This window comes from Poecilia reticulata, chromosome 3, assembly GCF_904066995.2.
Source record: "Poecilia reticulata chromosome 3, P_reticulata-male-v2, whole genome shotgun sequence".
Classification (NCBI taxonomy): Eukaryota; Metazoa; Chordata; class Actinopteri; order Cyprinodontiformes; family Poeciliidae; genus Poecilia; species Poecilia reticulata.
The window spans coordinates 21,095,904-21,120,016 of NC_088832.1; the positions used below are offsets into that span (position 1 = coordinate 21,095,904).

Genomic DNA, 24,113 nt, shown 5'->3' on the forward strand with positions numbered 1-24,113 from the left:
TGGATGTGAGCACTTCTGCACATCATGGTGCTTGTTAGAGAGCCCTATTATTGTATGTTTATGTTATTTCCCTTAGTTACTCAACATATACTGTTACAGAAACTCACAGTTTCAGTGTTGGGGTCACATTGTATTTGGGAAATGTTTGATAGTTGTGCACATAAGAAAAAAATAATGTAGTTTACTGCTAGGTGAAACGCTAGTTAAAATCAAACCTACTTGGAGCTACTCAGACAATGTGTATATATATATTTATTCATATTTATATAAATTCCCTTCTCACCCTTCCGCAGGTGGACTCTTTCATCCTCTGAGCTCGGGTCGTCTACCAGAGGCCTGGGAGCTTGAGGGTTCTGCGCAGTATCTTGGCTGTGACTAGAACCTGACATGTCCGGACTGAGATGTCTGATGCTGTTCCTGGGATCTGTTTTAGCCACTGCTCCAGTTTGGGGGTGACTGCCCCGAGGGCCCCAATGACCACAGGCACTTCCACAGGTCCCTGCGCTCCTCGGCCCTGTAGACGCAGGGTGAATCCTAGCAACCTGCGGCCTCTTTGGCGGGAGCACCAGATGCCACCTGATGGTGTAGATTTCTGCCAGGATCGGTTTGGTAAATGCCAGGTTGCTGACAAATAAAACTTTCATCATTAGGGATTTCTTTTCCTCTTATTGATTGGATGTTTTATTAACAGAATTATGGACAAGTGGTTTGGTGACAGCAGCATTTTTAATGAACTTGTACCGCGGAACTGCGGCTATTTTAATGCTCCAAGGATGTCAGGGTCCGGTGGAGGTATAGTGACTGTTTTTAAAAGCAGTTTTACTTGTAAACAGTTGCCTCTGGCCTCGTTTAGTAGCTTTGAGATCAGCCTATTTGAACTCGGCAGCTCTCACACTGTGCTGTGTGCGGCGGTCTATCGGCCACCGAAGTACAACATACATTTTATAAATGACTTTTCTGATTTCCCGACTGATATTATGCCAAGGTATGACCAAGTTCTCATTGTTGGTGATTTTAATATTCATGTCTGTCATCCTACTTCACCTATGGCTCAGTCATTTCTTAATGTTACCAATTCTTTTAATTTTGTGCAGTCTGACTGGTGCTATCCATGAGCATGGTCACAGTCTTGATCTGGTTTTATCTTATGGTCTACCAGTTTGTAATTTAGTGATTGGTGACTCATTATTTTCAGACCATATGCCTGTTTTATTTGAGACAACGCTGCCCTGTGCTAAAGCTAAAGCCTGCGCTGCAGCTCGGTTCTATCGTGTTCTTAACCCTTCTACTGCTGGTCAGTTTTCTTCTGTTTTTAATCGGTTTATTGGTGTATAAAGTACTTCATAAATAAAGTTGGTATGGGATGGTATAGTACTGTGGTCTTCACCTTCCAGGCCTTTTCCAGTTCCTCTCTGAGGCCATGGTATTTCTCAATTTTCCCGTGCTCCTTTTTCCTGATGTTGTAGTCACTTGGTACTGCTACATCCACCACACGGCTTTCCTCTGTTGTTTATCCACCACCACAATGTCCGGTTGGTTCGTCTTACCATTTTGTCTTCTGGATCTGGAGTCCCACAGGTCTTAGCTCAGTTATTCCACCACCTTTGGGGTGTTCCCACTTTGATCTTCCAGTCCATATTCTGTGTTTCTGTACACTATGTCTGCTACTTGGTTATGTTGTTCCATGTACGCTTTCCCTGCCAGCATCTTGCATCCTGCTGTTATGTGCTGGACTGTCTCAGGGGCCTCCTTGCACAACCTACACCTTGGGTCTTGTCTGGTGTGTAGATTGAGCTCTATTGCTCTGGTGTTTAGGGCCTGTTCCTGTGAGCCAGGATGAGTGCTCTGTGCTGTCTTGAGCTTTTTCCAGCCATTGGTAGGATTCCTGATATCAGCCACTTCAGTTATTTGTCGGTGGTACATCCCATGTAGGGCTCGTCCTCCATGATGGTACTCCAGCTCCTCATCCTCTGTTCCCCATTGTCTGAGACATTATTGAGCACATCGTCTGTGAGACCTTGTCCTTGGTGTATTATGGATCTTGGATGTTTCATCCTGGACAGTGGCTCATACTCACTAGTCCTGCCTCTTTCCTTGCGGCTAGTCTCAGGTGCTGGATTGGGATGGACCCTCCATGCATGGTTAGTAGCTTCTGATCTTAACATCCGTGGTGTTCATCTCCTCCTTGGCAGCTAGTTATTTATTATGTATTTTTTTATTTGACAGAAAAGACAATCAAAAAAAAAAATAAATAGAATGAACAGACTACAGAAATAAGAGGTAAACAAATTATTCTGCCAAGTTCATGCAATTTATATTCTGTTTGAAAAGGAGCAGGTAGAAGATGTAATATCTTATAATGTCCTGCCCTTTCATACTTATCAATTTATAATCAATAACTGTCAAAACATCAAAACGAGACAACTTGTTCCATTTACATGACATTTAAAGATGTCCCATTATTTAAACAGTATTTCAATAGTATTACAGAATTTAAAACAGTCATCTATAGAACATATTATGCAATAAGCTCCTTTTAATCAGTTTCTAAGCGGTTATATTTCTACTTTTTTGAACTCATCATTCAATTCATTCTATACATCTACTCCACGCACCGATAAACAAAAACTCTGCATGGTTGTTCTAATTCATTGTTTTTTAAAATGTGCTTCACCTCTTACATTATAACCGCCCTCTCTATCACAAAACATTTTCTGTATATTGGGTGGAAGTTGCTGATTTCTGACCTTAAACATGAATGTACAGTTTAATATTTCAGTATCTGGGACCTTGTTGCTCAGCTTGGGTTCCCCAAGGTTCAGTTTTGGGCCCACTCCTCTTTTTACTGTACATACGCCCAATAGGTTTTATTTTAAATCGCCACAGTAAAGGATTCCAAAAAGGTTTGGTTCCCTCAATTTAGAAAACTCAAGAAATCACCTGCCTTATTTACCTTCCTTGTGGCTCGTGTTTAGTCAGAATGCTGGATTTGGGGTGGAGCCCTCCATGCATGGTTAGTAGTTTCAGAGTCTTAACATCCATGGTGTTTATCTCCTCCTTTGGCCAACTAGTTATTCCTGCAGGAATAACTAGGGTCTCTGATTACTGGTAAGGCATAGCTCAGCGTTTCTCAACCTTTTTCGGGCCAACGCCCCCCTAGCCTTTATCCAGGTCCCTTACCGCCCCCCACCAAAGAATTTACAGGCTACTTTGCACTGACCATTATTTTAATATTAATATTACTATCAATATTGTAGATGTTTTGATTTTTATGCTTGTTTCTGTATTTCAAAAATAATTTCCCAGAGAATAAAAAGTCATGGGAATAGAAATTATTTTCACAGGTGTCTACAAAAAATGCAATGGACATTCAAGTTAAAATTGGTAGGCCTAACAGCAGCCAATCAGAGTGGAAAAAATATTCTTATTCTTTGCCATTTTCTAGTTGTTAAGGGCATCAGAGTATCATCCATAAAATTTCACCCACATGACATTTTTTGTGTAAACCAGAGCTTTCAGTGGAAAAACAAAACTTCCAGATCCTTTTAATGCCATACAAATATGAGACAGAAACATGGATTATATCTTTATATAGACCTGTCTATTGATTTATAGATGAATAGTTTTACTGGTCAGAAATTACAAAGAACGAATCTGGTTCTTAATCAAATCCTAATGAGTCTAATTCAAAGTGTCATGGAGTCATGAGCCTCATGACATTAACACTGACATGAAAAATAATATTGAAGAAATAAATATATCAAATCTAATTAAAAACATAAATAAGTGATCAGTTCTTTACTGTTATGGTCTGTAAGATATATTTATTCTCAGTACTAGTACTGTACAGTACTGTGGTCTCAACAAACCCATGGCACTTCAACAATATTATTTTACCTTTTATCTGGAAATAGTGTCTGTTTATTCTTGCTATACAGTCCTCTGTATTAAGTATTGCTCGAAATGTCTTGCCATATCAGTTTATTCCTCTGTATTTACTTTAGTTTCTTAGTTTATTCTTGCATTTTGTTCATTCACTTCCATTTAGTTTCCTTTGATTAGTATTATCCTCTCTTGGTTTATTGCTATGTCCACTTTACTTTCTTTCTTGTTGCTAGATTTATTTTATAGTTTATTGACACTCACCACCAGTAATATTCACTCATCACCTGCTGCGCCGCCTAATCGTCATGGAGGGATGGAGGGAAGGTCATCCACACAGAAGGGGTCTCACTCCCAGAAAGGAACAATAGCAGACATTGAGGACAGTTACAAGTACCTGGGAATACCACAAGCAAATGGCAACCTGAATGAGGTCACAAGGAAAGGAGCCACAGCCAAATACCTCCAATGAATAAGGCAAGTCCTGAGAAGCCAGCTTAATGGCAAGAACAAGATCCGTGCGATAAACAGCTATGCCTTACCAGTAATCAGAGACCCTGCAGGAATAATCAGCTGGCCAAAGGAGGAGATGAAGACCACCGATGTTAAGACACTCGGAAACTACTGACCATGCATGGAGGGTTCCACCCCAAATCCAGCATTCTGACTAAACACAAGTCATAGGGAAGGTAAATAAGGCAGGTGATTCCTGGAGTTTTCTAAATTGAGGGAACCAAACCTTTTTGGAATCCTAAAGACCTTTATTGGAAATAAATGCCCTTCTTAGAGGATTAAGAGGCAGAGCGACCACAAAGTTGATTTGTTGGATTCTGTGAAGACGTTTGCAGTCTAAAGAGGATATGCCACCCAATTCAAGAAGAATGGGTCTAAGTGGTACCAGCACGCAATCTCCTCAGGGTGAATTGTTTGGAATTAAATGCTGAACATAAATCTTTTGTTGATAAATTACAGGCCTTAATATGTTTAATTTTTCTTTCGTGTGTTTGAATAAATAAATTTAATTTTTTTTTCTTATAAGGATCAATCAATCAATTAATTAATTTAATTTATTAGGGACTCTTTCATACTAAAAACAGCTCTAAGTATCATGAAGTTGAGGTGAGGTGGTGAGAGAAAACACAGACGAAACCCAGGGTGTAGATAGATGAATGATGATGAATATTTAATGATGAGAAGCTCACAACAGTCCAGGAACTGGCAGCACGGTAGAAACGGAGGCTAAGCTCATACCGGTAGCAACAGAGCAGCTGGAACTAGAGCTAATGTCAACTCAGGACAAACAGTTCAACTGACGACGACTAATTGTACAGACTCTCAGGACTTAACAGTCCAACTGAGTAGACCGAGTAGACTGACTAAAGGTCAACAACGAACGACATACGACAAGTGTCTGACAAAGAACAGGGACAACAAGTGGGCTTAAATACACAGAGGGTAATTAGGGAGACTAGACATATCTGGGAACAATCAAGATGGCACAGAGGCTCACAGGGGAAAACGGATCCAGACACAGAAAAACCTCAAAACTAAATACACAGAAAAACAGATCCTCACACTAGGGCTGTACGAACAATTAGCCCTCAGGTTTCTCTGACAAACAAAAAGGAGCCATAATACTGGATGGATAATAAATGACTAAAACTATATGATCACGTAAAAGGTTAAAATAAGATTCATAAATATATATGTATAGAAAACAACAAGGAAAATGACAAAACACACCCTAATTGATTTCTATTTGCTTTTTCTCTTTCTCTCTGTCTGAGCCTCGCGCGGTGCATCTGACCTCAACTCCTCCCGTCTGTCCTCCCATGGACCAGATGATGTCCCTCCTACAAAACCAGCCGATGAAAATGATCGAGAAGATCTGGAGGATCAAGAAGACAGAAAAGACCTCCATCACCTCCAGGGGACAACGGTCAGTCTCCTGTTGGGCATTTGGACTGAAAACTGTGTGAGACTGAGCTTTAACAACCTCTGCTGGTCTGCTGTCCAGTATCAGTGTAGAGGAAGAAAAGCTAAACATGCTTCAGAGCTGTGAGAGAAGACGACTCTGAACTGTTGACGCTTGTTTCATCTGTGGACAACATGGACATTTCCTGAGGGACGATCTGGACAACCCAAAGATCCAACACCAGAACCAGTTGGACTGACAGAAAGCCGGAGGAAAGAGGAAAGAGAGATTTGGCTGCAGCAACGCTGAGACCGAGTAGGGGAGAGGGGCGAGAAGGAAGGAACATCATGAATCCACATCAACCACTGTGAAGGACGACCTGTCTGCAATGTCCATATAGATCACGACTTTAAATCTGAAACAGAGCAACAGAGTGAGCAGCAAAACTTCACTCTACCAAGTATCAAGTACTTCAACTTTTGACACTAAAGAGGACAATGTCCAGAGCAACAGCTAGTTTGGATGTTTCTGAAAGGCTCTCAAACTCAAAGAACTATTGCTGGTCCACTGTCGAGTGACCGAAGCAGAGAGTGAAGATTTATACTTTTATGACAGGAGGTAACAAATCCTCCTGAGCAGGCAGGCAATCAGTGTTCCTCCTTCTACGCTTTACCTACTTTCCAGATGGAAAATCTGCGTTTTCTTGTTGGGTTTTGAACGGACACTTATCTATACCTTCGCTGCACTAATGTAATTTTTTTTGTTGGGTTTCCTAGAAAACACATGAAATTGGGTAGCTTAATTATGATCATTCTTAGTTGTTTGACTCCTAAGGATGTTTAAGAGTTTTGAAATTCATTCTTCTAGACATAAGAGAAGTCAATTTAAAATAAACTTTAATGTGTGTAAAAGACTCATGTGTTGTCTCTGCCTGGCAGAGCTTTCCATCCAGAATTGCTTCATGATTGATTGTCCTACAAGCTCTCTGTATTGTGCATAATTCATAAATAAACCTGATTAAGTGATTTTACCTGAACAGTGCTGGGTAAGTTTTTTTTTCCACAATGTATTGAAGATTGAAACTGGTTTTATTGTGGATAAGCAATCACTCCAGGTGTCGGGTTAGGACAGCTATTATATATGTTGAGGTGAGTTGTTGGAAGGAGAGAACGTCCGATTCCAGATTTAGGTTTAACTTGACTTTAATATACTTCCAGCTTCATCCATATACATAACAGGCAGGATTCAATGGGGGGCGCTTGTAAATGAGATTGTGTGTGTATTGAGTGTATGCATATGTATGTAGCTCTGAGTATGTGTGTGTGTGGGTGTGTGTGTGTGTGGTTTCCTATAAAGACAAACAAATACAAACCATGAGTATATGTCGTAAATGCTCTACACGCAACAACAACCAATACGACCGGCAATAGCGTAACACTACAAACATACAAGAGAAACACGGCATTTCGGTCGGAAATTGTAACACCAGCGACAGCTGTGTCCAATTAACTGAGCTTACTAGCTTAACCTAAACAGTTAGCTCTAGCTCTACATAATAAGAACAAACTACACTAAGCGACCATAACATTCGACAAGATAATATACAAATACAGCTCTTAGACATCAACAGTACCACTTACATTCAATGGACGCACACGATGTAAAGAGGTAATAACAAATCTGCCTTGAGAGCCGCCCCACCGAATGCTCAGGTCCATAAGTGAAGTATGAAGAAGAAGCCACCCAGTGGAGGAAAAAGGCACTACATATGAAACACCTAAATAAAGAAAATCAAACTAAAGGGCTGGAACAAATAATTAACAATCTTTTGTACACACAACAATGGACAAAAACATTAAAGGCTCTCAAGTAAAAAGCGTGGCAGTTTTAGCTAATGTTGGACCCATGAGCCAATGCTAACATTAGCATATTAGCCTGCAAAGACTTTTATGCGTCATCTTTTCAAAGAAAAACTAACCTGTAAACATATATGCGAGTAGTAAAGGCATACATGGCACATGAAAATATACTGAAGACGAATAACTAACCTTTAAAGAAGCTCTGTTTCTTCCAATGGAAGCTTCCCGCACTTTACTGCGCATGCGCACCGCTGAGCTGAAGCCTTCACTCCAGTGACAAAAATAGTCAAATCCAGTTTACTCAAAATAACGTAGTCTTGTACTTTTCTCAGGCCAAACATGTACATTGCTCACATTACTTGAGTTGAATAAACAATTTAGTGAGACTTGAGTAAAGCATACAAACCTAATTTAAGTAAGAATAGGTATTGCCTTTTAGAGTGTTCTAGGCAAGGGCGTAGGAACGAGTCTGTCATTGGGGGCGACGCATATCGGAAACCTGACAGATCAGTAAATATTTTGAGCAGAAATGCCAAACAATTATGCCATCATCACATCAGTAATGCGTTACTCTAATCTGACCCTTTTTTCAGTAACAAGTATTCTAACCGGTTACTATTTACAATCCAATAATCAGGATTCCAAGATGAACACTCACTTTAGCATTTGCCTCACAACTAGCAAGCTACATACTCTGGTAGCACAGACAGGCTAACAGATTCTGATATATCTTATTGGTCAAAAGACATTTGATTATTGGTCAAAATGCACTGATATAAATTGACTTGCAGTTGAACTCGTTCTACTTCTTTCTAAAACCAAATTAAAAAACAAATAATAAAATAGGACTCGGCAGTATTAAACTCAATACAGCAGTTTGACCAACAAAAATAAAATCTAAAAAACAAGTTTTGTTCTTCTTGAACAACTCTCTACATCAGTGCAACAATTTGATCTACAAAATAAATAAAAATGATACTGTTCACGTCTAACAGGCACCTTAGATCCTCACTGCTAACTCAGTATCACTTTCCAGCCCTGCATTCAGTAACTTACCAAACATGAGCCATAAAAAACACTGAAGCAAAAAGCCTAAATGTTTTTATTCTCCTGTCATTTTTAGCCACAAACATTTAACTAAAAATATCTACGGACTTGTGTTTCTGTCTCTGCCTCCCTCTGACTCTCTGCAGCCTGATGTTCCTGCATGGATTCATGGATTTACAACAGACACTACAGTAATTTACAGGATAAGAATGTGAACTAAATATAAAAAGTATGTTTTTAATCATACATAATGAGAATTTAAACGACTTCTTTTTCAGATGTACACATTATTATACATCTCAACTCTATTTACTTTGTAGCAAAAATTGTCACTAATTTATTTTTAAACCTCTCCTCAAGCACTTTTCTTATTGTCTCATGTAATTAATATAATATTTTATATAATTAATATAATTCATTAATATAATTTTTATATCTTCACACTCTGAAACTCCACCTGGCTCTCCTATGCATGATCTTCTCACAATAAAATAATTTAGCTTATTTAAAAATTAAAAACAGTTAATATTTCAATAAACTAAATGAAGACTTCACCAGAGCTTCTTCACCTTTCTTCAACATCATTCTAGCACTGCTGTTCTCCTAAATATCTAAATAATATAATATAATATAACATATAAATACACGTTAAGTGGTCGAGTATGATCAGGTGTTGCTCACTTTAAATAATAAAAAGGCTAATTTCGCTGCTTTTTCAGTCTCATTCTAAATTATTGTGACTAGACTAGCTAACTTTTAAACAAAGTTAGCAGTAAAAATTTTCTACATGTGACTATTCCAGAATTAAAACAGCTTAACCAAAAAAATGTTGTTCTATATATGAAAATAACTGACAACAAGATGTTATAAACGAGCGATATTCATGGCAAAATTCCTGACAGATTGTTTACCTCATTCAAACGGAGTTTCTCTGACTCGTCTGCTGCTGCCTTTACTCTGAGCCCTTCAGAGGGGGGAGGAAGCGCTCTGCTAATGCGCTGTTGTGCGCCTTCAAAATAAAAGCATGCGAGTGGAAGATTTTAAAATTCTTCGCAACTGAGGTGAAATTAATGGGGGGGACGAATGTGAGACTCTCCAATATTGGGGGGGGACATGTCCCCCCCGTCCCTCCCGCTTCCTACGCCTATGCTAGCAAGTACTTAATATCTATCTGATTGAGCCTGAGGTGAATGCGGTTGTGGAGTGCGCCACAAGGGGCAGTATAGTGTAAAGGCAGTAGGGACTGCTAGACGGAGGGAACCTTCTTGTGAACAGTGTTGCAGCTTCCGGTCACTAGCGAAGCAACTTTAAACCAGATCATGCTGTTTCCAGTCTCATGATTACTCCTGTTGTTCCAGGTAATATTAGTTAAAATGCATACATAATCACAAATAACAGGACTGTACATTATTTCGGTGCTTTAAAACCAACTTTTGTGTGGTTTTTATCAAAGTTATACCATGTTCACAGAACGGCTAGGCTGTGCTTGTTACGAAGCAGACAAGGCGCTCCATCCTCACTTTTACTCTGATACTAGTGTAGAATCCCATTCGCTGTTATGAACTTAAGGTATTACTGTTTTAATAGGAAAATTGTTCTAGTACCATTATTAGATTCATTTGTACATTTAATATTGCTTATTATTGCTTTGGGGAAATATAAACAAAGGATTGATTAGTAAACCAAGCAAAATAAAATTGACATATTACGTTTCTACCCAAGTAATTAAGAATTAGCTAGGTATTGTATGGAAAGCTACAGACTCGTCCAAGTGAAAACACTTATTTTTTTTAGTAATATGTGTTTGTTAAAGTTAAAGAACATACATATAGAAATAGAAATGGTTATTTTAACTATAATTATAAAGACAATAGGAAAGTATTACATATAATTTTTTATTTATGTATAACATGCAAATGACCATAAATATATTTTTGAATACAAATTTGAACTTAAAGACACTATAAACCAAGGCTGCTCCTGTTTATTCAGGACCATTCTTCTGCTGCGGGTTTGTCCCCCTAGATCTGACCCATAACAAAAATGATGTGAATTATCTGTATGGCTTAAATGGGATGGCTAATCTTGCCTGAGAAGAGTGTCAGTCTTTATCATGACAACAGCCTCTACTTCTTGACAAACCTCATTGGAATAGGAAAGGAATGATGTGGAGACATGTTGCCAATTCTGGGGCTGGTCCTTTAAACACAACCACGAAGGGACTCGAACCCTCAATCTTCTGATCCGAAGTCAGACGCCTTGTCCGTTAGGCCACGTGGTCCTGGGTTCTGTGTCAGTGTAGTGATTGGAAGGCCAAGTCCTGAGCAGTTACCAAACCATTTAGGTCAAGTAAGATAACCTTTGAGAGGCACTGCAGTTAGCGGAAGCATTTGTGGTACTGTTGATATTCTTAAAAGAAATGAAATCTCAAGAGGTAAGCCATTTTAAATGGATGGTTCTTTGAAGAAGCTTGGAAAAATGTCAGAGTTGTAGTAGATTCCAATCATTAATATCTCATGAAGAAATAGAAGAAAGAAAAAAAAAAACTTTGATTGGTGTAGTGTGTGGCCTAAATATTTTTTTAACAAACTGACTTTGCCTTGGCTAGAATTTGATAGGGACTCCACATCTTAAGACTTTTAAATGTTTAGACTTTTAAGATGCAAGTCAGAAAATTGTTTTTGATTTGGCTTGTCTTGCATGAACATGTCTGTGTTGATGAGGGCTCACATGAAATGTGTGCAGGTTTTTTTTTTAAATCTTAATGTAATGTAGAGAAAGACCTTTGCTAATTGACTAACATGAACGGAAATATTGCAGAGATACACTGTCTAATACTTGTGTCGATCCTTTAAAAACAACCACAAAGGGACTTGAACCCTCAAACTGCCGATCCAAAGTCAGACACCTTGTCCATTAGGCCACGTGGTCCTACTTTTCAAAGTCATACAGGTACCAAGTGAGAAGCACTGAGAGGTACTGCAGTTAGCTTAAGCATAGTTGGTACTCTTGACATTCTTGTAAAAAAAAGAATCTCAAGGGGTAAGCCAATTTAAAGAAAAAAAAAAAGCTAATTTTAGGGTAAGTTGTGTAACCTTTACAGCTCAAAAGGTGTAAAGGTGGTCCAGGAAAACTCATTCAGAAGTTCTACCATGATCCAACACATACTGTATGTATTTAAAAAGTTCTTCCGTTTATAAAAAGTGGATAAAATAAAATACAGAAAAAAGACTTTAAAAAAAAGGTAGTTGTAGGGAACTGCAACTAATGGGAATACAAATAAAAAGTTAAAATCATATTTTAAAATGTTAACAGCAAATACAGTACTTTGGGCCTCCAAAGAAGGAAAGTAAAAGAAGCTTGAGGCAAACTGAGCCAAGTCAACAACAACGAATGAGTGAACCAAAGTGAGAGTGTGGGAAAGATAGCAGAGAATGTGGGCATGATGGTTCTTAGAAGTAGAGTGACAGCAGTGAGCATCATGAGTGATGACATGGTGAAGAGTTTGACTGACATTGGCAGGCACATGAAGGACAACCTGAGGTTCACAGCGAAAAATAACAGGAACCTAACCAAAGCAGGTTGGCTGACCTGAGAGTGTCTCGCTGCAGTGGAAGACAGAACAATTTGGAGAGAAAAGATTTGATTACTGCAGTGTTGATAAAGTAATGATGAGCAGGTGGGATGACAGCAGATCGCTCACTAGCAGGAGACTGTGTCCATGCTCAGGGGCATAAATAAAGCAGAGATGGACAAAAGCAAACAAAGAGACACGCTATCAGCTAGAAAGAAGGGCAAAAGACAAAAAAGAGAAACAAATGTATCTAGGAGTCAACATAACACAGCAACATCAGGCAAAACATTTTTTTTGCCTGTTAATCTATGTAGCTGCTGCAGTTTTTGTCTTTGAATCAGTTTACAGATTCATCCTATTCACAATCTGATCCGATCTGAATTAGAAACATCCATATAACTTGAACATTGAAATGGGGTGGGTATTATGTAAGATTTTTTGGAGCTTTGCATCATGTTATAGTGTTGTTGCCTCATTAAAAACATACCTGTGAATCTTTAATGAGTGTTTGAGAAATACTTTGCATTAAATTGCAAAGTCAAATTTCTTTTAAATCATGTTTGATAAATACAACTTTTTCATAACAGTCACTTGATTAAGCTGTAACACGGCACAACGTGCCTGGAAAGTACTTCCCCTTTAACTGCAGGATTCTGAAAGTGAGTCCATCCTCAGACTATCAAATATTGTCCTTAAAGTTTTAAATAGTGATTGAATTTTGCAATCAAAAGTTTGCTTGTTTTATTAGATATGAGTACATTTGCTCACAGTTGTTGACCCAGGGCACTCTAAAAGAGCTAAAGGGAGACTATAAAACATTGGTAAAACATGTTGATTGAATGATTTCACTTGAAAAAAATCTTAACTACAATGAGTAATGCTGGTGTTCTCTCAGACAACTGGAGCCTTCTGAATGACTCACTAGTTAGGTGTTTCAGAAATATTGCATCATTTAACAACATGACTTCCAAAAGCTGCTTATTTGCTGTACATAGCTTTTCAGGCTTTATATGTCTAATGGCCAGGTACAAGGACTGGACAGAAACTGACATAAACGGCAGCCAAAGTCCAGAGCTTTTATTTATTTATTTATTTATTTATTTATCATCAGTTTTAAAAACCTTCAGTGCTTATGATTAAGTCTGGCTCTGTGTAGCAACGTCTAGGGGACATTGCATTGAAAAGTGGGATTTTCATCAGTTTGCAGTCATGTGAATTGCCACTGCTTGAACGGTCTGCCTTCTGATTTCAAATTTTGTTTGGGATGCACCAATTGATTGGCCCCAACTTCCTTAATTTTAGCTGATCTACCTCCTGAAAGGTCTGAAGATCGGCTACTGCTCCTTTCCTGCAGTGAGAGAGGGCTGACTGACGAACCCGCCCACCCAGTTGGTAAAAAAACCTGCCAAAATCGCAATTGGCAGATCAGGCTTTTTCACAATTGATCAGCCAGAAAATTGCATTTTATACAGCCCTCGTTTTTAGGATTGTGAGTGTAGTTCACATAATTTGTTCGAGCTTCATTTAGGGTATAAGCCACTAGTGATAACCACACTTTATAATCATGGAAAACAAATCAGTGCAGTTTCTTTTTTTAATGGAGTTCGTATTCCGTATGTTAGGTCTGATATTATAGTGATATGGAGGCTTAACATTTTTCAATGTAATGCTTTGTGAGTTGTATTAGTTGCCTACAAATCCGTGTCACAATCATTCTGACATTCCACTGAAACAGTTTAATCTGAAAACAACAACAACAAAAAAACAACAACAACATAGTAATTACTTTTATACATTTTGGAATACATTATGTTTAGGCTATCTAACTCAAAATGTTTTGAGACAAAGGTTAAGGCTTTTATGGATAGGTTAATATTTATGGCAGTTAAAACATTATTATAATCTATTGATTTACATTTTCACCCCAAGATCTCCCAGTCAGCTTTATAATTTATCAACTAAGTTCTTCATTTCCAGCCAAACAACAATCTTAAAGATTAATACGGTCTTTGAAGATTAATGCTACAAGGACTAAACAACCTCATGCTCTACGCAGTCACAGCAAAGCTTCAGTCTGCTTCACCTTCTGTTTTCGCATATGCTTAAAAAGCTTATGCACATCAAAGCTGTCCTGATTTACATCTGGACTTCATGTTACTAACCATCTTTTTCACAAATTGTGCTGTATATACTCTGCAGTGCATTTGTAGTATGTGTCAAGTGTTACAAAATATGAGATGTGGTGGATTTGTTTTGGAGTGAATCAGGATTGATGACCTAGAAAAGATAGCTTTTTCTTCCATCCATATTTGCGGACACCTACACGAATGATGGAAAATTCTGCCTCAGAGATGTAGGAGGGCATAAATTGTGAAGCACAGCAGCTCAAATCTGCACCAGTTTCAGATTGTATTCCAATGTAGTCATTCTGCATCATAGCTGCTCTGTTGTGGAGAAAACAAACAACTAGGGAGGTTAATAAGACAAGAAACAATGAGAAACCTTTTTAACTTTTTATCAATCAAAAAAATACCGTGGTGTTTCTCTGTAATCCTCATTAAATAAATATTTTTTGTGAAAAAGCAGCAAATCAAATCAAACTGCCAACACTTCATCTTGGGCAAGGGAGATCCTTTAACTCTTGAGCTTGACTTAAATAAGTAGTTGTGAAGAAAAGCCCATTGGGTAACAGATTAATATGGCAACCAAGGCTAAGAAACAGCTTGACCATTTTTATCTCACTTTGCCTTTAATTAGCTTTTTTAGAGAAGCTGGGACTTGTAACAAATGGGGAAAACAGGTTGATGAAAAACCTGCTGCAGCACCTGGAATAAGTAAGAAAATGCTTCTTACAGGACGTTGTAAATTAAAATTTAAAATACATTAAAACTTTCAAGACAAAATTAAACACTTATAATTTATCAGATTTTGAACTTGTTTAATCAAACATAACAAAGAAAAATCCCTAAAAAACCTACATACTTTGTAGTAATTGGGATTTCCATTAATATCTTAATGCGCTTCTTTTTTTGTGTGTTTAAAAAAAAGTATGTTACATAATTTTTTAGGCTTTATCATGAACTCAAGCTGCGTTAGCATTTATAGAATTCAAGTAAACAGGGCTTCCTTATTCCAATCAATACATTATTGATTAATGGACAGAGCTCTTGTGCTCTTGGCCATTTGTTGGAGCTTGATTTGAATGTGCAATGAAGTTCTACTCTGTGCATATTGAGTAAAGCTTATTTTAACATATTAGACAACCATTTTATATTGAAATCACCGTTTTGGGGGTTTCGGTTTTCAATTCTGAAGTCAAAATAGCTGTAGTTTGTGTGTTTTGTATGTTTATTGATGCCAATGCAATCCTGTTTAGAATACTAATTCCTTTATATTTATTTACTTCCAGACTAATTTGTCAAAATGTGTTAAAATGATAACACAGGCTTTGGAAGTCCAGGTCTAAAAAGAGAAGAAAATGAAACAACCTTTTGAAGTCTCAATGTGACCTGCTGTAGTCAAAATGCTGCCTGATTTCGTTAACGTTTTACTTATTTTCCCTATCTAATTAATGTTGCAGACTCAGTGAGAAATTCAACTCTAGTTTCCCCCCATTTTTAGACATGTTTTTGTATAAATTCCTGGAACAGCTGCTAAAGATTAACATAAAGGTGATGACAAAAGATCTGGAGCATTCATCCTGCTTTCAAGCTCCAATGATATGAAAGCCCCCTGATGTCCAGGATCCCTGCTGGGTGATTTGTAGATTACGCACAGAAGTGATTGTGTCTGTAGCTGTTGATGTCTTATGCTGGTAAAAGACTAGGAAGGGCGAATGCAAGGGATGGGAAACAGATTTAACCAAAGTCTTCTGAGAGACAGAATAGGCTTCAAAACAGGTGTTAAGATCACTGAACCAGCTTCATGATGGCAACATGAGGACTTGCTGAGCTTGACAGTCAGAGGCAATTTAACGAACAAGAAAATACAACCTATACACCCAGCAATAAATGTAAACATGATGGAACAGATCTTTCTGGTTTGACTTGTTCAGCACAGCCATTTAAAGTAAAGGTCACCATGAGGAGTCATTACCTGTTGTCTGCAAAGATAATTCAGCATTTATGCTACCTCAGAATTCATTCTGACTCAGAAATCTCCTGACACAATGAAAGCAGCACATATTTGTGTAGTCATTAAGATCTGTTGACCAGCCTATTTTCTTTGAACGCAAGATGAACTCTTCAAAGGGGAAGTGCTTTGGTTTGTTGCCAGTAATGCATGACTGCCAAGTAACAAGTAGAAACAACTGAACTATTTACGTTGACTGTTTATCCATTCAACTGTTTTCTTTACCTGTTATCTGTTTTCAGGTCACATGCGAACCAGTTATTAGGCGAGAAGCAGGATACACCCCGGACAAGTCATTAGTCTATCATCACAGTCAAAGAGACTCACAGGACAAACCACCTCATAGGTATCCAAAGTAACCAAATAACCGAACCGGCATGTTTTATCATCTGTTGGAGTAACTGGAGATAACCCATACATGCATAGGGAAGACATGCAAATGATCTAGACTGGAATTAGAACTTTATTGCTAGACAGCAACTGTGCCATTGTGCAGTCCTTAAGTTGACTAGATGTTTTCAAGAAAATATTAATTAGTTAGTAAATTTCTCACCTTCCAGCTTGTAAACCAGGCTAATTTAACCCTGACATAACAAATTCAGCCACATTTTACAGTGTGGAATAGCTAGCTTTAACTAAAGTTGAACTAACTTTCCCTTTTCCCTTAGTTTTAGAGAAAAATCAGGACACAAAAAGTATGCCACAGAGGTTTTATATACATATATTTTTCACTTTAGAAAATACAGAACCAAAGCTTGATGATGTACCCTAAGATGTACTTCTTTAGAAGGCAAACAGTGATATTTTAGTTGTCAAAGAAAAGTCCTATGGTAGTTAGGCATTAGGGAAATAGGGAAACCATCCCTATTTCATTCACTAGATGGCAGTGTTGTCCTATATTCAGTGATGGTGGAGCCAATCAACCTCTTTAGCCACAGATTGGTTAAACCAACACTTAAAATTTGCAATTGGTTCTAAAAGGAGAAACAAAACATATTATTTTTGATTAATTATGTACATTTTATACAGTGATAAATCTGATTTCAGTCAGTTGTTTTGAATGGAGGTAACAGTTGTGTAGGAGGGGGGCCTTGCAAAGGGTGGGTCAATCGGCAAGACCTTTCACCTGCTTTTCTTGTTGGTGAAGGCCACAGGGCAGCTGGGGCCATGTTGCTTTTTATCAACTTGCGAATGTGCTCTTTGTGATTTCAATATATAAAGGTCTATAAATAAGATAATTGATATTATTTTCTCATCCATTGATTGCATTGTGCACTGCTGCTCAGCCATGTTGTAGAGGGAAGTGTCCATCTCCGAACTGTTTCTACTAAGTTGGAAGCATGAAATGACCAAAATCCTCCTGGTAGGCTGGATATGCTGTTATTGGAACAAAGGGGCAGAGCTCCTCTTTTGAACAAATAGCCCCACACCTTAGTTCCCTCAGCTACAAACTCTACACTTGACAAAATGCAGTCAGCTACCTGCTGGTATCCTGGTAACTACCAAACAAACCCTCATCTATTTGACTGCCAGCAAAGAGATATGATTCATCACTTCAGAGAACACTACTCTAGTTCAGACCTCACTGGTGACGCAAAGCTCTGGTGCCATTAATCTTCCTAAATGTTTGTGCTGTTTTTTAGTTACTCTTAAGGCCATGTGAAGATTGGAGGTCTGTATCAACGGGCTCTGCAGAAAGTTAGCAACGTCTCCATTTGGTGTGTGAGCCTACATGGCCCACCACTTTGTGGCTGAGTTGTTTTTATTCCTAATTGCTTCCACTTTGTTATAATACCACTAACAACCAACAGTAGATTAGTTAGTTGTGAAGAAATGTCACTTTAATATGGTGACCAGGTTTAAGGACAACGGGTGATGGTGGGGACGGTAGTAGACGTTTGTCCGGTAATCGGTGGGTTGCTGGTTTGAGCCCTGTTTTGTCTTCTATATATAAGTGTCCTGAGCAAGACACTTCATTTTTTCTCTGCCAAACTGGTTCCCAGAGCATATAGCTAAGACCAAATCATGTAGAACAATATGAATTTATGTTCAGTTAATATTTGTGATCAGTTTGACACACGGTTAATAGTAACAGACAAAAAATTACATATTGGTTCTTAGTTCTTTTTAAGCTACAGTAAATATTCTTTGTAACAAACTGAAATAAAGTAAAAAAATAAGTAAAGGAAACCTTAATTTACCCCAGTCAACAATGCATAAAAACCTAGAGAAAATACCAAAAGGCTCACAAAGATATGTTTTAACTGGCTTTAAAAAAATCCCCCTGAGACCACCAATCTCAGGTCCAAATGAACAGTGTTCCAGACAGGGCCATTGAAAAGAACACCGTGTCTCCTTTTGTTTTCGTCCTAGTATCGTAAATTTAACAGAGCAATAATTCATTCTTGCTTGGATTTTTGTGGTAAATAAGTAACTTTTTTCACCTTCCTTCAAATGTCCAATTTTCTTGCAAATTGGCCATCCTTTTTTTTTAATAGAGGTCTATGAAAGTGCACAATAAACAGTAAGAACTTTACATTTTTAAATGTATTAAATAGGCGAATTATTTCAGTGTATTTTCTTATTTTTACTAGAGTTGTATAGAACAGATGATTTTGACTTTCTGTATGTCTTTGGGCAGATTAAATAAGAATCTAAATCAGGAAAGTTAATAAAGTAGCCCTCTGTCCCAATCACTTGTTCAGTGCACCCTGTAAGAACTCAAGGAAAGTGTTTAAGAAAAACGAGAAATGTACTACTTAGTTTCTGCTTAACCCCTTCTTTGAACTTCAGTTTATGACTTCATGGTTGTTTTCTAGTTGTTTTCCACAGGGAAGAGACTCAAGAGGTTTGCCTATAAAAACATTTTATGTTCATCGCCAATGCCAATGTTCCATGAACAAAAGTACATTTTAGCTTTCTGTCCAATAGAGGGCAGACAAGCATTGCAAATCTCATTACAGGTTAACGTGACACTTAGTTCACCTATTTGAATAGATTCATATCTTGACCAACATAAAGTACCAAGGTCTTCTTGTTATATCAGATTAAGTTCCAACTTTTAATTTTAATTTTAAGATAAAAAGTATATTGTGTATTTTGATGAAAAGATTCCACACTGCAGCCTTGAGAGGCTCCTCTTTAAAATGGAACCAAATTTGAATAATTAGCATTTTGCTGGTATAATAAATAAAATATTCCCAGTTCTAATTTGTCACAATTTCATTATGAGCGTGACTCTGCCACAGTCACCTCACTTCTCACCTCTCAGGTCTCCCTACTCCAAAACAGTGAGAATTAATTATTCAGCTACAATTAGCGTGATGTCAATAGTAATTGCTACCAGTGCTCCATTACTCTGACCCTAAAGCTGTGTGTTATTTGAGGCAAAGATTATGCCTTTTACTCGTGTTAAAATTTGCTATTTCAGTCAAGTTAATGTTGGAGTTCATACTGCTATTTGCCTCAGAGTCACTCAATTATATACGCAGACACGCTACATCCACCGTGACAACACCAACAATTCAGGTAGAGAAGGAAAACAAGTCAGAAAAATACAGAGTTTTATATTTTAATATTTTACAGACGCATTTTAAAAAACAACCTTTTCTTCACTCCTTTAGGTACAAAGAAAAATGTAATGCACTTAAATTAAAAAGAAAAATGTGTTGAAAGTGTCTTTGAGATAAAATTGCACCTGAAACCAAAAAAAAAAAAAATTTCAACATGTTTTTTTATTTATTTTTTATTTTTTTAGTTACACCTTTTGTGAGTTAATTTAAAGTGGATAAAAGCTTCCAGGTCCACATGTTCTCACACTGGAAATGAAAACATACAACACATTGTAACCATAACTTAAAGGAAGAAATCAGATAGTTTTGGCACCAATATTTCTGCTCTTGGTAAAGCGTTTTTTATTTTAATTTTTTTGGTAAAAAGTTTTTATTATGATTATTATTACAGACGTTAAAGCTAGTTGACTTCTTTTTCTGAGCTAATGTTTTGAAATCAGTGTTACCTTCAAGTGCACTTTTAGTTTATCTGTTTGGATCATTATGAAACATTAAAGGTCATTAAGGTGAGATAAAACGTGTGTAATCTGCTGTTTTCCGCTTATCTAAGGTCAGATCATTGGTTCACAGAGACATCCCTCTTTCCAGGAACACTCACCAGGTCATTGTGTGAAATATCAAGGTTCCAAAGCCAAAACTGTAACCACTTCAAAATGTGAGAATTGTAAAGTAAGACGATTCCCAAGTAAATTAAAATGTTGTTATTATTATTGTTTTAGAGTTAGAGTTGTAGTCATATTCATATAAATTTCAATAATTTGTTTCTATAAAGAATTATGACTATTTCATGAAACAACAAAAAACACTTTTGTTTCACAGAAATGTTTGACTATTTAAATATTTACTAAGCATAAGTATCTAGTTGTTGGTCATCCCTCCTTTTGCTCTACATACAAGAGCTGACTTTAAAGCACAGTGGACCAACACCAGCTCTCCAGACTCTGAGACTTTGATCTCTAAATTCAGTTAAATTCACTTACATTTGAAAAGAGGACTTTTGATAGCTGAACTACCATCCTTAGCCCAGGTAAGACTAATGACATTTTTACACCAGAAGTAATGCAGCGGTTGTAGCCCAGGTTTCTGAATATATATGTGTGAAGCTCTGACTCCAGCTACAGTTCACACCTTATGAATCTCTCTCAGGCTCCTGAATGGCCTTTGTTCTACAGTATTCTGAAATTCGTGGATATCGCTGTTGCTTGTGCAGCTTTTTGTATTACAGTTTTTCCTTCCACTCAACTTTTCTTTGAGATGCTTGAATCCAGTACTCTTAGCAACCAGCTTCTTTAATGATAACCTTTTGTGGCTTCAGTGACTGCACAGTTTTCCAGGAGCTTGTGGACTGCATAACACAACATTTCTGTATTAAAAATCATTTTTTCATTGGTCTTATAATGTTGTAAAGTTCTAAGAATGCTTGAATTATAATGTCTCATGTAATGAATTACTATGTTACATTTTTTTATTGCATAGTTTTCTGTGACTTTAAAATAAACTTGATCAGTTATTCTTGAATCACACCAGATCACACCACTAAGCATGTGTTGGTTAAACCAGATATACCGTTAAACAATGAAAGGAACGGATCATTCCATCATCTATTTTTAGAAAGTGAAGAAATAAAAACCTAAATGCATAACACAGAGCAGCAAAAAAACAGTATGTCCCAAACAAGTTAAAACCAAAATAAAATCTTACATTACAGAAATACCCATGTCTGAGATGCAAAATATGCAGCATTATTCATAGGTGCATTTTCAGAATAAAACACTTCTTAGACCACATTATACAGTGAATTCTTATATTTTTAAGTGCTTTGTATGCCAGAAATAAACTTTGACCAGGTTGCTACTCCATCACACCCAGGAAAATCCATATTTGCTGAAGAAGAAAATGCTAAACCAATATAGAAAGGCTCAGCTGAGGTTTCTGTGCTGTAAAGCACGGCATCCTGCAGCCTAAAACCTTCAGGCTTCAGCATGAAAACCAAAAGAGTTAGCATAACATTACAGGTTAAATGAATTGTCAATAATTTAAAATTTATGGAAAACTAATTTAGTCAAAGACTTGTGGTTAGTGTTTCAGATCATTATCCAAGAAACAACACTTTAAATCCAAGCCGACAGTCTCTGCTTCCACTACAAACTCAGTGTTCAAATATCCCACCACGAGTCCAGAAGTATTGATGGTGGTGATAAAGATGTAATAATGTCATAAAGCCACAGAGGAAGGGGAACTGTGAGAGGATATCTGCTCAACAGCGTAACCAGTAATCAGTCAGCAGGATGAAAAATGACAAGACAAATGTGAGCAGACAGAAATAGGGAATAAAACATGGGGCTCATGAAGGCTGAAATGACGAGAACAGGAAGAGGGCAGGGGAGCAGAGGTGACCTGCTCTTAGAGGGGACAGGGTGTCATGCTTCCTGATTACAACCAATAGGTCTCAATTTCATATGACAGCCCCAACTACTCATTTGGGGTAGGGGGTATATTATAAAGGTTGGAGGAGAAAGGATGGGAGGGGTTATTGTCCCAGTGGATTTTCCTTTCTGGAGTAACCTCTGTGATGATGACCACTTTTGTGCCAGCACTTTTTTTTTTTCCCTGGGAAAAATTATTAATCATCAAATACCGTCTTTTCTTGTCTTTGCATTTGGATGTATTTTCTTAAGCAAATTAGAAGCTTTCTAATTTGCAGTGAGTGATGTCGCGAAGAGCATGGTCACCCTTGACATTGACTTTTATTTTCACCTGTTTCCATCCTTTCACCTGGTCCCTATAGGTTATTAATGACTTGTGCAATTTTCCGTGACATCGGACTGTTCATGCACTGAACAGGTAATAAAAATGAAACCACTGCCTGTGTTTCCTACGTTTTATGCAGATAAGGCGAAGGCATTTTCCCTCCAGAGCTGGACGTGTGCCCAGCATGCAGGAGTTTATCTGGCACACATGTACCCTCCCTCCGTATTTCACTTCTGCTTCTTCTCTCTCCTTCTGATAGCTTTATCACTGCGGAGGGGTCAGATGCTGACACCAGCATAAGGGGCGCTTAAATCGCTCTAAACAACATCGATCATGGACCCTATAAAATAAGCTTCATGGCACACACAATACCCTGGCCTTGCGCTTGGAAACGCTCGTCGATCATGTGGCTGGTTGACTCGAGAAAGCTATTTTTTTGATGATTTGTTGAAGTTTCAGTAGAGGAAGGTTCCGATTTCACCCTAATCGGTCTTTATGAGTAATTTTAGATACAGACTGCATGGGAGATCTATCACTCAACAGGAGTGACTGCTGGAAGGTGATGAATGGCATTAGCTTACGGTCCTACTTATTGATTAGGAAGAAGCTTTACATTGTTCAAACTGATTTAAAAAATTAGGTAGGAAAAACGAAAGTCAGGGAATAACTGTGACATTGGATGTTTACAGAATGACAGAATAACAAGAGCAGAACTGTGTGTTAAAGTTTGATAAGATTAAAGCACTAATTGTTTTTGATCATTGGTATGAAATGTAAAAAAAAAAAGAAAAAAGCTGTTTCAGTTACCAGTTAAAGAACTGTCAAATCCAGACAAATAGCAGTTGTTAATTTGACGAGGTCCAAAATGTAATCTGAGGAATCTGCAGGATTTGGACATCATCAGCGCTGTAAGAAAAAATGTCCAACACATTTCTCACTAAGAAGGCACTAAGGTGTCGATATTACACCCCTATCATCAAGCTTTTTGAACCAGCTTGTCATTTTAAAGGTTAAGCACCACCATTAGCATGACATAAGTAATACATATGAGCCAGAGAGATCATTCAAATTCAGCATGAACATTTGCAGAACTTGATAGATTGGTGAGCAATATCCATATATCCAGATTCTGATCTGTGCTGAATATTAGCATACTGATGCATTTGAACATAAATTTCTTTTGGTAATGAAGCCAAAGCTGATTTATGTTTAATTTCTTTTACATTTATATTTGAAATAAGTCTACACTTAATCCTGTGATTAACGGTAATGTCGATAGCTCGTCTCTGCAGAAAAAGAAATCCAGAGAGATAAAAAGTTCAACAAAAACCTTTACTGCCATTTTAAATTGTAAAGCTCAGCCCGATGTATTTTTTTTTTTC

General features: G+C 37.6%; 2 long non-coding RNA genes and 1 other non-coding gene across 4 annotated transcripts in view; 2 read left to right on the forward strand and 1 right to left on the reverse strand.

The window, feature by feature from the left end:
* Positions 1–2,787: 2,787 nt before the first annotated feature.
* On the forward strand, positions 2,788–6,833 carry LOC145551108 (uncharacterized). Its single transcript, XR_014086918.1, has 2 exons — positions 2,788–5,821; positions 5,900–6,833. It is a non-coding gene; the product is annotated as an uncharacterized LOC145551108 (long non-coding RNA).
* Positions 6,834–9,422: 2,589 nt separating this feature from the next.
* The window catches only part of LOC103462872 (uncharacterized), a 73,486-nt gene continuing 58,795 nt past the window's right edge, over positions 9,423–24,113 (forward strand). The window contains exons 1-2 of one of the 2 annotated variants that reach the window (XR_014086920.1): positions 9,423–10,061; positions 16,651–16,754. This is a non-coding gene — a long non-coding RNA (uncharacterized LOC103462872). The remainder of the gene's footprint in view (positions 10,062–16,650; positions 16,755–24,113) is intronic. The other variant, XR_014086919.1, reaches the window with a different exon arrangement.
* Positions 10,912–10,984, reverse strand: trnar-ucg (transfer RNA arginine (anticodon UCG)). The gene has a single exon. It is a non-coding gene; the product is annotated as a tRNA-Arg (tRNA).